Here is a 13,579-nt window from a genome sequence, read left to right on the forward strand (position 1 = left end):
TTCTGTCACCCAGTGGTGACAGGTAAGCCAGGTCAGATCAGCGAGACACGAATTGCGGTGTCTGGCTGGCTACTGTTACCCGGAGATTCTGATACAGGCACCTACATGTCGGCACACTGCGCTCCATTTTGCCCTAAGTGCTGAGACAGGGCCCCCATGAGTCCCAACACGCACACAAACCCTGTGGAGTCAAAACTAAGGCAACGCAGCCAAAAGCGAACCTGACTTCCCTACAAGAACCCAAACAACTTCACACCACGAGAAGCCCGAGGGGCTGCGGCCCCTCCAACTAAGGGGAAGCTTGTTCTGCAGTCGCTTTGCCAATACTATCTGCCTACGAACAAGGGCGAAGCACTCTTCTGGGAGCTCCCAGCGGTTTCACAACACATCCAAGTTAACACAAAAGCATTTCGCAAGCAGAAACTACCCGACACGACCTCTCAGCATGAGCAAACAAGGGCAAAGTTCAGCACCACGCGAGGTGACAGCCAGGCACACAGCCACAGCCACAGCCACAGCCACGATCGTTACTCGTGCAGGACCTCACACCCCAAACAGGCCAGACACACCCAGGACCTTACCACACACACTTTTCCAACATTTCGGCTCCTGCGTACGTCCAACTAGACCCAAGAGAGAGGGTCCAACCTAACCCCAAACCAGGGCGTGAGCACCAACCAGTCCACGGACGGAGCTCAATGCTCTAAGACGAGGGGACGCTGCAGGGCACAAACCACAACATCCAGCACACCCCCAAGTGCCCCGGCGCTGGCCACCCGGACATTTCAAAGGCAGAAAGCCAGACGGCCACTCTGGGACCCCCTCAGACCGTCCCTAGCTGCCAGAGGCCTCAAGGCCAATGGAACAGCAACAAACCCCAACGTTAACCCGCCAGAGCGCTCTCCCACCTCCCAAAACACACTTAGCAGACCCTTGGCAACCTGAGAGGGCTGCTGCTGGCCTTCTAACGGGACAGACAGCCCCCCAGGCCCCCCAGAAAGGCAGAAACTGCCAACTCCCCGCCTCGGCGACGGCCATCACAGCAAGAGAACGGTCTTTTGCGACAACTCCCACAATGCCCGCGGCCTACAACTCCCAGAATGCACCGGGCGCCGTCGCGCTTAACCCTTTCGTGGCGCCAGGGCAGGCGAGCCCTGCTGCCTTCCCTCCCCCCCGCCAAGCCAAACTGTTGCACTTACTTTCAGCTTTACAATCCGAAACTAACTTCTGGAATTCTGCTAAGTAGTTACAGTTATGCTATCTCCCCGACTCCCCTTATCACACAAACAACCTCAGCTGCCCAGAGTGTTATCCCTGACACAGAGCTATTTGTTAATCCTCAGAGCACTCCTCACAGTGTCAAATGCTTCACATTTAAGGGGCACTCTTAGCTTCCGTTAATTTTCCCTTTCCCCTTCATAATTTTCTGGCATTTTTCTAAATTACTATAGCTCAGGGATCCTTGTACTTAGCCCAATTAGTTAAAAATCTGATTTCTAATTTCTGAGAAGCAACAAGAAAGAGTGTCACTGTCTCATAACTACCCCCAATGTTCCACATCTCCTCATTTTATAAGACGAATTTCCTTAAATATATCAAAAAAATCCATGCAACTACAAATAAATCCTAATAGGAAAAAATTAATAATAGGCAGTATACCTTTTCAATTTCAAGTCAGTCTGTTTTCAGGGGAAACCCTATTGTGCCAATATACTTTGCTTTCTCTTTCTCTGTATTGACAGATAATCAAAAATAGGATCGACCGCTTTATACCTTTCTGACTTTAAAATACCAATTAACAACAAGTAAAGAAATACTTTATTATAATTTGAAATAAAATAAGAACATTCTTTCAGGAAATGGCACAGTCACATATTTCATGAATGAATGAACTCTCTGTAATTCTCTCATTTTAATTAAAAACAGGAGTTTTAAAATGCATTTCTTTTACACATTTTGCTGTAATTTTCGTAAGGACTAACAACCATATTTAGAGATCTCTGTATAATCATTAAAAGTTAAATGTCCAGAAGCATACACAAAACTGTGATATGCCCAGACGTGTGGCAAACTGAGAGAAAATAATTGTGTGGTATTTGGTGCGTGCATTAAAACAACAACTGGAACTCTCCCAAAGTGGCTGCTATTTTTCTCATATCTAAATATAAAGTAAAATATACACAATGCCTGATTTTTCCACCAAAACCATTTTGCTATTTGCAAGGGCACTCAAAATACATCATGAATTTTCAGTCTCAAGTCTCAGATAGCCTAAGACACAAAAACCCCAAGCCTTGTTGGAAAGCTGCATCTTTCCAAAAGTAAAATTCTACAGAATTCTATTTTTAACGTGTCCCTTAATACCCCATTTGGCTTCTTGGTAAAATTTTCATCAAGCAAAGTACAGTGAGAAAAATACTTCTCCATCATTTGTTTTTTTCACTTATGTATATTATGTACTTTCACAAAGATTTAGGGCAAATACTAGATATCAAGATTTTAAAATTTGTATATACATGTATATTTGGAATTTTAGTCCATTGTGCTATTTTAGCTTCTGTATTTCTCTGAGTTTCACTTAACACTTTAGTTAGTATCTAGGTAGGCAGGAAAAGTTGCATTTTTTTCCCCTCTAATTTTAAATAGCTTCCAGGCCATAGAAATGTAATGCATATTTTATATAGTATTCTCCTGACATTAAAATATATAATGATTCCTAAGAAATGCTCAAAAACAAGTCAGAAATGAAACTGGCTTCTTTTACTTATTACCTGCTCACAACTCTCTTCTCAGTACTATGAGATTATATTTTCCATTAGAATGTTAGTGACTTTTAAAAATGTTTTACTGTCAAAATATATAATTTTAAGACTTGACATAAAAAGTTTATGTAAAAATTACATTAGAAATAATTTTATAATTCTTCAATATTACTATAATCCTTCTTTTAAAAATAACTTGGAATTTACCATACTCTAATTAGGCAATTTAAGTAACTTATAACTTCTATAAGCTTAACAATAACATAAACACCTTTATAAGAAGAAATTTAATTTAGAAATGAATTCTTCAAATTCAAACCAAAAAGTTTGGTATTTTTCCCCAAAGCTTTTAGATTCTACTTTACCACATGAATTTTTAACGTATATATTTTTCAAGATCAAAACTCTGTACTAAAATTTTTAAAATTCTTATGTAACTACATTAATATATTTAAAGATAGGAAAAATCGTGTGTCTTGTTGAGTCTATATATTTATATGTTGATAGAAGACAAACATTGCAATGTATTTCTTTTTCCAAAGGTAGTATTGGTGTCAAAGCTAGAATGTACAAATGTGCATATGTACAGCAGATCTATGGATAATTTCTGTAACTGTTTCTTTTATTCTTTTAATTTCACACAATACTTCAAAGCATCTTAAAATGTTTACTGAGACATTTTAATGGCATTTTTAGTTTATCTACTTTAAAACATCTGTTTTTCATATATGTAACATAGTTTTCAGGCAAGTGAACTGTACTAATAGAATTATTGCCAAAAATAGAATGAGTTATTAATATTAAAATATGCTTTGAAAGTTAGTCTGCCTTTTCTTTTCCTACATTACCAGTATAACATAATTACTCAAAAACTAAAAAGAGTTTACACACAAAGCACTACAGTTTCCTGCTTGATTAAACAAATTGTTTATATTCACATTCTGATCTTAAAAAAGCAATATTTTCCCAGCACGTGAGTATTTTCCAGAGTTTAAGTTTCTTTGTTAATATCCAAATCTTAATTAACTTTAATTCACTGGCCTGGTTTTAAGGCTTTCAGATGTGCCAAAATAGTCTATTTTTATCATCACATTGATTTACATTTGTGTTTAGGAATATTTTCGGTGTCTAAAAAAATCTCTTGCTTTTGATATTGCTAAGTCTTTTTAAGTTGCATATCAGAAACATAACTTTTAATTCGGTTATGTCTTACGTACTTCAAAAAGAGGGATCATGGGACTCACAGGACGTCAATCTATGAGAAAGTACAGCAAAAAAGGTCTAATTTGATTTATCAACAAATTGATTTTTAAATGAAAATTCTCTATCTAATTTGTTTTATTTAGTTCAAAACCCTGCATTGTGTCACCTCCATAATATTTTGCATTAGCTGGATAAACAAAGTTTAAGTATATCACTTCTTGCCTCTAGTTGGAATGCTGCATTTTCAACTGATGCATAAATAACAGAAAACATTTCCTTACCTAAAGAAGAAAGGTTTCACCTTTAAAAGAATCTCCAATGTTCTTCAAAAGATGAAACTGTTGGTATTTTCCTATAGAAATTAAACAAAAAAGGTAAATGATTACAATCAATTCTACTCTGTGAAAAAAAAAATCACATGGGATTATGGGTATTTGACTTTTCTGAGTCCTAACTTTAGATAGCAAGTCTTAAATATAATTAATTAATTTAATTAATGCTGCTGATTAAAAAGTCCTGCTTCACATTTTATCACAGAGCTGTCACCAGATTGCAGTTTCTTAGTCCCTTGGCTGTTTTGTATTTTATGCTGCTGTTGACATATTTTGGGAATCTTATTTATGACTCAATAGCTTTAAAACTCTCACAAGAAATTTAAATCATTAACTGTCCTTAGATATCTTAAGATATTTTCTGATATGTTATAATGCCTGTTTAACAGCTTATATAGTGTAAATGTCAAAAAATGTGAAAAACAAGTCAGACTGTAAAATTTCTAACTTTAACAAGGTCTTTCTAGCTTCCCATCAATTTCCCCAAAAAAGAGATATTTAAAATATTATATCCTTTAATATGGAATTACTACGGTAAGCCGGAATATGATTTCAGCAGGATTTTTAAAAACAATTATCTTCTCCCTCTCCCTTTTTCTGTCTGTAACTTTCTCTGCATTTTAATGTAGGTTTACATTAATTAACTCACACACCTTCTCTCTAAAGAAAGTTATTTTCTGCTTAGAAAATGCTCAGATTCCTTTTGTGTCTCCTTAATTCCTTGTAGTTCTACCAGGTCTTAATGTAGAGGCGGAAAATGTGTAGTACGTTCCTTCTCCCCCTAGAAAAAGAAAATGCTTTCCTCTGTGTGATTCCACACACCCCTCTTAGCTTTTACGCATTCTTATATTTTTTTTATCTGAGAGAAAGAGACAGGGAGTTCTCATCAACTGGTGTACTTTTCAAATGCCTGCATCCGCCAGGACTGAGCTGGGCCAAACCTAGCAGGCAGGAACTCAATCCAGGTCTTCCCCAGGGGTGGCAGGAGCCCAGTGATTTACATCATTCACCCTGAGTCCCAGGATCTGCACTAGCAGGAAGCTGAAGTCTTGTCCACAGCCTTGAACGGAGCCAGGCGCTCCCATGAGCCCGCATCCTGACCGCCAGGCTGACACCAGCCCCTTCCCCTTAGCTTTTTTTTTTTTTTTTAAAAAAAAACACCAACAAGATTTGTCTAATGCCTGCCCCCCTCCCATTTCAAGGGCATATTCTGAGTTTTGCTTTTGCGCTTTGATGCACAGTCACATTCTGCCTAAGGTTGCCTCTCCAAACAGCAGACAGAGCCCATGTCCACAGCCCACTGCAGACAGAGAGAGTTTCCTCTGCCAGGCCCTACCACAGCAAAGAACGCAAACCACACACACACACACACACACACACACACCCCTCACATCACTCACTGACAGTACCTTGCTCGGAACTGACCTTGGCGCTTTATGAGAACAAACAGAACCCGTAAAATCCACACGCACAGGCACTGACAACTGCCCTTCCTCTATGCCTCTCTTGGTGACCTTCGATTCTGCAAGCTATTCCCCCACTCACAAAAAAATAAGACCCTGGTGCCACAAACAATTTTGCAAGTTCAAAGCCAAGTTCTCTTTTAAGGGTGGAAGAGTTGGCTACTTACAGACCCCACCAATGTCCAGGGCAGAAGCCCCACGACCTAAGTCCTCACTCTGAACAAAAGTTGGAGTTCCGCCTCTCGTGTCACCTGCTTCCGAGGAACTTTATGGTGCCCCAGCTTCCTCTAGCTGTAACTTCATCCCATCACCCCACACAACGAGGAGACCCTACCGCAAGAGCAGCCAGGGGAGACAGTGAAATGGCAACAAGGCAGAGAGAAGGAGGCCATTTATGTCTCGGCTCCCCCCATCTCCCCACAGCCCTCCTAGCAGCTGTGCAGGTGGGCTGGACCCCTGGGCAAAGTTGAGCGGTGCCCAATGGAGCACCTCCAGTGTCGCTAGTCCATTACAGAGGGGCAGAAAACAGTCTGGTGAGAAATAAGCGGGATGTTTTTCACTTTGAAGAATGAAAAAGCCAAGCTAAAAGCCTCTGTCTCAAATCCTTGCACATGTGGTAGGTGAATGGTTTTTATAAAGAAGAACACACAGTGGATTCAGGACCACCAAAGTCTGATCTTTGCTTCAGCCTCAGGGCCACAGACTTGTTTTTCTCATTACAGACAGACAGACAGACAGACAGACCAGGGATGCAGGCTTCCAAGCCAGTCCTCCTTCTGTGATCCAGCGCTATTGGAACTGGGGAGCCCTGCAGCCCTTCGGGAAGAGTACGCCCACAGCAGCTGGCAGCCCGGGCCAGGGGATTGCAATGGAAACTCAGCAAAGCATTTTCAGTGAACTCAAAGAGGATCCTGCCCCTCCCCTCCTCGGGACTCCATGCCAAATTAACCCGGAGTCATTAGTTCCTATTGAGACGCTCTGTTCTTTGAAAGAACGCACTAGGCACAAACTCAGTTAAAAGTGATTATTTGAAAAGTCCAGACACATGCATTCTGAAGAGTAACAGATTAACATAAACTGCTTACCAGGTTCAACACAGCTACAAATGGAATCTTCGTTTACTAGAACTGTCAAGGCTGCCAAATTCTCCCCCAAACTTCCTTTCCCTTTAAGGAAACCAAGTTCCTAGAAATAATGAATGACGGGTTTTCTTTATCACTAACTTTTAAGCGTTAACTGCAAATCCAATCTAAGTCTGTGAAATGTAGGATCACATTCCATCTCTCTTTTCCCCTCCTTCCTTCCTTTTTTCCCTCTGTCTTTTAATTACCTTAGGAAAATTCTGCCTTCCCTCCTCTGCTCCCCTCCCTGGGAATCTCCGCTTTTCTTTCATCCTTATTCCAAAGTCTCTGCATAAAGCAGAGGCCTCCCTGGTTTTACAAAACTGGCCGCATGTCGCCAAACTCTATCCTGATGAAAACATAAAATGTAAAATGAGAGGGTTGTACTAGACCGTCTCCCAGGTCCCATTTAGCTCCAACTATCTATATGCGTCTATGCTGATCCAGAGAAACTGGAGTATCTCCATGGCAGCACCCACACTTGGACCTTATTCCTGGATGTGCTACTGCAATTTCTCTGGGTCTGCCTTCCCTCCCCCTCCCAGTACCGACAGTTCAGCAGAGCCTTCGCTGCAAATCTGCAATCTGATTAAGGCCACACAGCCCGCATCTACCCCGGGGAGAGGGTGGGGGGAGGGCTCAACCAGAGACCCCTCAAGGGCACACAGAAAGGGCCCTGGGTCAGTTTTGCTAAGTACTAGCCCTTGGCTTGTCTCAGGTCAACCTTTGCAACCACGATGGCCTTTATATATTACTTTTTCTGGGCCACATTATTTAAGTTTCACAACTTTGAAGATAACCAGAAGCATCATGCACCTGCCCAGGTAACAGACACTGTGTTTCTGCGAACTTTCTGCTGAGTTAGCATGTGACACTCGCTTTCTTCTGGGCGAAGAGTCCACTCTTCGCTTCTTTAACCAAATTTATTTTTTCCTCTAAACAAACTATTATGTATCAGTGATGATGATAACCCCAATTTTCCATGAAGACCATCACTACCACCAGTCCCTTTTTCTGACCCAGCTGAGTGTCTGTTACCACCACTTTAACACATTCTTGAGAAAAACAGTGTTGTCTGCTTTACTTATCCAGCCACTACTATTTGCACTTATCCTCATTAATTGCAACATTTATTCTCACAGGTAATAGACACTATTCTAAGCTCTTCACATTTAATCCTAACAACCTTACAAAGAAGAATCCTTTTTCTTTTTTCTTTTTTTGAAAGGCAGACAGAGAGGGAGAGAGAGATCTTCCATCCACTGGTATACTTTCCAAATGCCTACAACAGCCATAGCTGGGCGGAGTCAGGCCAGGCCAAAACTAAGAGCCTGGGTCTCCCACGTGGGTGGCAGGGGCCCAGCTGCTTGAGCCATCACCTGCTGTCTCCCAACATGCGCTTAAGCAGGAAGCTGGAATCAGAAGCAGAGCCAGGATGTGAAACCAGGACTCCTGGGCAATCCAAGCAACACGTTCATCTGCTGTGCTATACACTTTGTCCCAATGCAGAGTCTATCCCCCCATTTCACAGATAAGGAAATCGAAGCACACAGAGGTAGAGCCATTTGGCCCAGGTAAATCCCCAAGGAATACAAAGACCCAAGATTGAAAGCCACAGTTTTCAGGTGCAGAGTTTAAGCCATGATACCCTTCTTCCCAGACTAGATAATTTCCATTTCCCTGGCGTCTCTAAAACTGATTAGCCAGCCCTTGAGTACCTCGGAATAGCTCGCCTCCTAACTGATGAACTAGACATAACTAAAATATCTACAGAGTTTCTGTGAGCATTAAACACATTTAATATAAAGTACATAAAACAGTGTCTGTCACAGGGGAAAAGGTTTGAAGAAAGGTCAGCAATTATTATTTAATGGGACTTCTCCATCTGCAGCTGAAGACGCTGAGGCCAGCAGCTGGTGAAAAAACCAAGACTGGACCCAGAAGTATACACTTTGACTTTTTTTTTATAATAAAAATGTCATTTACTAAGCAGTGGTAATTTCAGACACACTTAAATTTGAAGGCTTTAAATTATCCCACATCTCCTGTTTCTTAGTCCAGGATTTTACTCGTAGAACTTTGCTGTTTTCTTCTCCAGCTGAAAAGAATTTGCTAACAGGCAAAATCCAAGGATCAAGCACTGCAGGTTCCCTTGCCCTGTCCTAGCCCACAGCCCCTTTGCTTCCAGTAAACCAACAGGTCCAACAGTTTTGGGAAGAGCAAGCTTGCCAATGGATTCAGATCTATTAAAAATCACCTCCGTGCTATAGTTCTAATCTTTTCAAAGGGTGATTTTTGATTTGGGGAAATTTGGTGCCTACCAGAGGCTTCTTGCTGCAAAATGAGCCCATTTTATACATACTAATTGCAAAAGAACTAGGTATTTTGAAGGAAAAGTCTCCTTCCCTGGATAAGCAAAAGTGAGGCTTGCCAAGGTGGTGCAGGTGCTCCTCATTTGTTTAATATGGTAGATCCGGGCATGCGACTGCGGGCAGCAAAGAATCAACGGACCTAAAATCAACACCATTGAAAGTGGACTCTGCGCCCAGAATTTTGCATGCAAATGATCCCTTCACCTTTAGAGATGGATCCTGTTCCTGCGTCCTCATGGCAATAAATAAACACACACACACTTTTTTTGTGATTAAACCTATCCTAACGTAGCGGAAATATTCCGTTACTTAGGCAGAGCACAGCTGCTGTGGTAGTAACTGTTTAGAATGCAAACATGGTATTTTTAAGAAGTACATCAATCTGGTAATTTCAAAGATGATTAAAATCAAATCATTTTAGTGAAGTTTATGTTTTCATAATTTATTCATTTCCATCTGACTTTCAGTGAGCGAACCCCATGATACTGGCTACTCTGATTTCCTCCTTTAGTTCCCACCTGTGAAACCAAGGATCCCCAAAGCTTTTCTGTGTGTGACCATCTTTAGAGGCTTTCCCCTTAGCCCTGGGGTCAGAACCACAAACCTTTCAGCACTTAGCTCAGGTTAATAAAAATGCTAAAATTTTTTTTTTTAAATTTACTTATTTATTTGAAAGGTAGAAAGACAGAGAAAGATGGAGAGGGAGAAAAAGACATCTTTTATTTGCTAATTTACTCTCCAAATGACTGTAGCAGGCAGAGCTGGGTCAGGCAGAAGCCAGGAACCAGGAGCTCAATTCAGGTCTCCCACTTGGATGACAAGATGCCAACTACCTGAGCTATCACCTGCTGCCTCCCAGGGCTCACATTAGTAGGAAGCTAGAGGAGGGAGCAGAACTGGGACTTGGACTCAGGTACTCTGATATGGGATACGAGTGTCCCAAATAATGTCCTAACCAAAAGGTCAAATGCCCGCCCTGAAATCTTCATTTTTAAGAAATATATTGTGCTTTTCTTGCATTTTTAAAAGATGTACTTAAAAAATAAAAACGATAAGTATTTTTGTGCAGGATTTTCATTTTATACTTGTTTATATGTTACTGACCACATTCTAAGAACCATTCTAAAGCACCAGCTCAGAGTAGAGTTTGTGTATCAGTCAAGAGACACTTTAAATCCAAGCTCCCCTCTTGTGCATAAACATTGTATTTCAGTAAGCTTTTTTAAGAATATATGTGGCATTTCAACATTAAAATGTTGAACGCTTAGGGTTTAAAAATTATTTATTATGGAAACTTCCAAGCAAACAAAAGTAGGAAGAGTATAATGGGCATCTATGCATAGATCATCTCTATTTAATAGTTATTAACATTTTGTCATATGCACTTCATCTCTGTTTTTTTTCTTTGTTTAAATATTCAAAAGGGAATTACAGACATGGCATTTTACTCCCAAATACTTCACTTTACATCTAAAATATAAAGATATTTCTCCACATAGCTACAATACCATGACCATAATCTCAGCCATATCCTAAATTTTCTGCTGTGATCTTACCTACAAAATTAACAAGACTCTAATCCCTGGCCATTTCCTAATTTTTTCACCTAGAATCTGACCGTCTTGATAATATCCTGAAGTCTCTACGCTGTCACTCCTGATGATACAATGGAAGCCCGATCTGTAGGGGTAATTCCAGCCCATTCTGCTAAGGGATCTGCGCCCTGGTGGAACTGCTCCAGTGTTCTGCTGGACCACCATGTCAGCCTCGCCCAATGCCACTTTAAATCAAGCACTGATGAGAACTGGATAAAAGATCTTGTGGAATTCCAAATAGATAATTTCCTTTACTAATCATCAGACACTGGGGAACAAAGAGAGCGGAAAAGGGGCGACATAAGATCTAAATACACTCACATAGTGAAAAAATGGATTGTTTTGACTACCAGCTCAGTATGGGTCCACATGACTCACTCCACGTGAGATGCCAGGGTGGTGATGTTCTACAAAGTTTTTTCACTGGGCTCAAAGAATACAGAAAACACGTCTCCTTTCATTGTCTAGTTGATTCAGTAAAAGTACGGTGACTGTGGTCCTTGGGAATCAGATAGCAGCCTGAGGAATAAAGAGCTGCTGGGGCGGGGAGGGCTAGAAATGCACCTGACGAAAATTTGAAGTCCAGAACAGTCATAGGGACCAGGGAGAAGATCTCTCTTGCAGGAAGCAACCAGTACAGTGAACACAGGTAACCTGGCCAAGATTATCTTTTCGATTCATCCTACGAACTATGTGGATTTGTTGTTGCTCTTTGTCAAAGAAATGCTAAGTTCTCTTATATATATAGGAGTCTCTCAAAAACTCATGCAAACCAGGGAAAAGGGTCAAAGATTTGAGAGCTACTTTTCCATGCCCTTTGGAAACATTACTTGGAAAAGCCAAACAACATTCCTCCCCAATCTTTACCTTGATTATTCTCTTCTCCCAGAATCCACTGGACCATCTTAAACTAGTGTATTCTTCTGTTGTTTTTAAATTGTGATTTTATTGATTTAGATATGACTTAGCTAGTGGGGGAAACACATTTTTTTTTTCCTCACTAAAGCTATACTGGGAAAAGATACAGATACCTCCTTTTCTATTATAACCAAAGAATAACATATTATACTTTTCTTTTTAAGGAAGGAAACATTCATAAAAGTAGGAAGCACAGAATATTTACTAGGAGAGTCAGAAGTGAGTGAGGCTTACTCATCAAGTCCCAAGATTTATGCCTCCTCTCCCTAACGAACCTCATTCTAAAAGACCCACGACATGCTGAGATGCACATTTACAAAAACATGTGGACAAATGTTGATTTTCTGTACATTATGATTTATCTACATAAACAGGGTGTCGAGGCCAAGTGAGCCGCCTCTCGAATGGGAGCAGGGAACAGCACTGAGAATGGAGAACCCAAAGACAGTCCTCAAGAGTTTTCATCACCAAGAACTTTCCAGAAAGCTCTGTAAATAAAGTAACTTCCTCTTAACCACTGTCCTGAATGAAGCGGTAGAGCAAGAAAAACGGCAACTATGTGAAGAGTGAGGGTCGATGCTGATCCCGAAACTAGGAGAAGACATTGTCTGCAGAGTCACCCAACACACAATCAAAAGGGCAGACAGGCGGCACGCGTCCCTGCCCTGCCGGTCACGGCGAGGGTCCTTCCCGCTGTCACTCAATGGGATGCCACAGAAGCATCCTCAAAATAACTGCACACATAGACACTACTGAGAGCTCTCAATGGTGCGTATGGAAGCAAAGTTTTTCCCTGTAAGGAGTTTCTTTTATTTTCTATCTGAAAAGTCTCCAAATATTTTTTTTTTTACTTTTTATTAAAGACAACGGATTCCATGTATTTCATAGATACACTTCTAATAGGATAACCATCCCTCCCTCCTTCAATCCCCCTCTCTCCTTTCTTTTATCTTTTACTATTTCCATGAAAAGTTCCTTTTGAAAAAAAAAAAAAACTTACAGCGCCCACATAACTGCGTCCCTTCCAGGCATCCCCCTGGCCAAGGAACAGAAGGTCAGCAGCACCCTTGATGCATTTAACGCATGCGTGTTGATCTCCCCTGTGCAGCTGGTACCAGAAACAACGGGTCTTCAAAGTTGGAAAAGTCCTTACAAATCACCTGATACAACTCATGTGCACTACAGGGGAAGACCAGAGGTGAAAATGGTTTACCAAGGCCACACGGATTGCTGAATTGTTCCTGTTTCTGAGTAGACAGAGACTTTAGAAGAGAGAACTGCCCAAGAGTGAAGCAGGGAATGAAAAAGCTGAGACTCCCACTTCCTGAAAACTTTTCAGAAGAAGAAAAAGATTCTGGCAACTCACCTCTCAGGGGTCTCTCTCTCCCTCTCCCTCTCTCTCCCTCTCATATGGAGCCAAGCTGCCTCCCAGCATTAACAGTCTCTTCACTGAGTCGGGCAAGAGGAACCCAACTGGTGCCTATTAGAACTGACCATGCTGTGGCCACATTAGAAGGTGCCTTTAGGAATTTTGAGGGGAAATGTTTGGAAGAACCCTTACTAACCTGGAGCTCTCTTATTAAATTAAATCATTTCAATGAGATACCTGAGGTGTGATAATTGTGATGCAGCAGGTTAAGACACCACTTGGGACTCCTACATCCCATACTGGAGAGCCTGGGATCCATCACCTCTGCTTCCCATCCATGTGTCTGCTGGTGCACACCCTGGGAGGCAACTACATGGATCCTTGACACTCACACAGGACACCAGCTGGAGTTCTGGGCTCCTGGCTTCAGCCTGGCTCAGCCCC

At 41.3% G+C, this 13,579-nt stretch overlaps 1 long non-coding RNA gene across 14 annotated transcripts in view; it reads right to left on the reverse strand.

Annotated features, from left to right (window-relative positions):
* The window catches only part of LOC103351346 (uncharacterized), a 103,547-nt gene that overhangs the window by 27,118 nt on the left and 62,850 nt on the right, over positions 1-13,579 (reverse strand). For 13 of the 14 annotated variants that reach the window (XR_011387507.1, XR_011387508.1, XR_011387502.1 and 10 more), the window contains one exon: positions 4,247-4,317. This is a non-coding gene — a long non-coding RNA (uncharacterized lncRNA). Of the gene's footprint in view, positions 1-3,979; positions 4,018-4,246; positions 4,318-13,579 lie in introns of all 14 variants that reach the window. The other variant, XR_011387509.1, reaches the window with a different exon arrangement.

The sequence above is a fragment of the Oryctolagus cuniculus genome, chromosome 1 (genome assembly GCF_964237555.1).
Source record: "Oryctolagus cuniculus chromosome 1, mOryCun1.1, whole genome shotgun sequence".
In the NCBI taxonomy this organism is placed as follows: Eukaryota; Metazoa; Chordata; class Mammalia; order Lagomorpha; family Leporidae; genus Oryctolagus; species Oryctolagus cuniculus.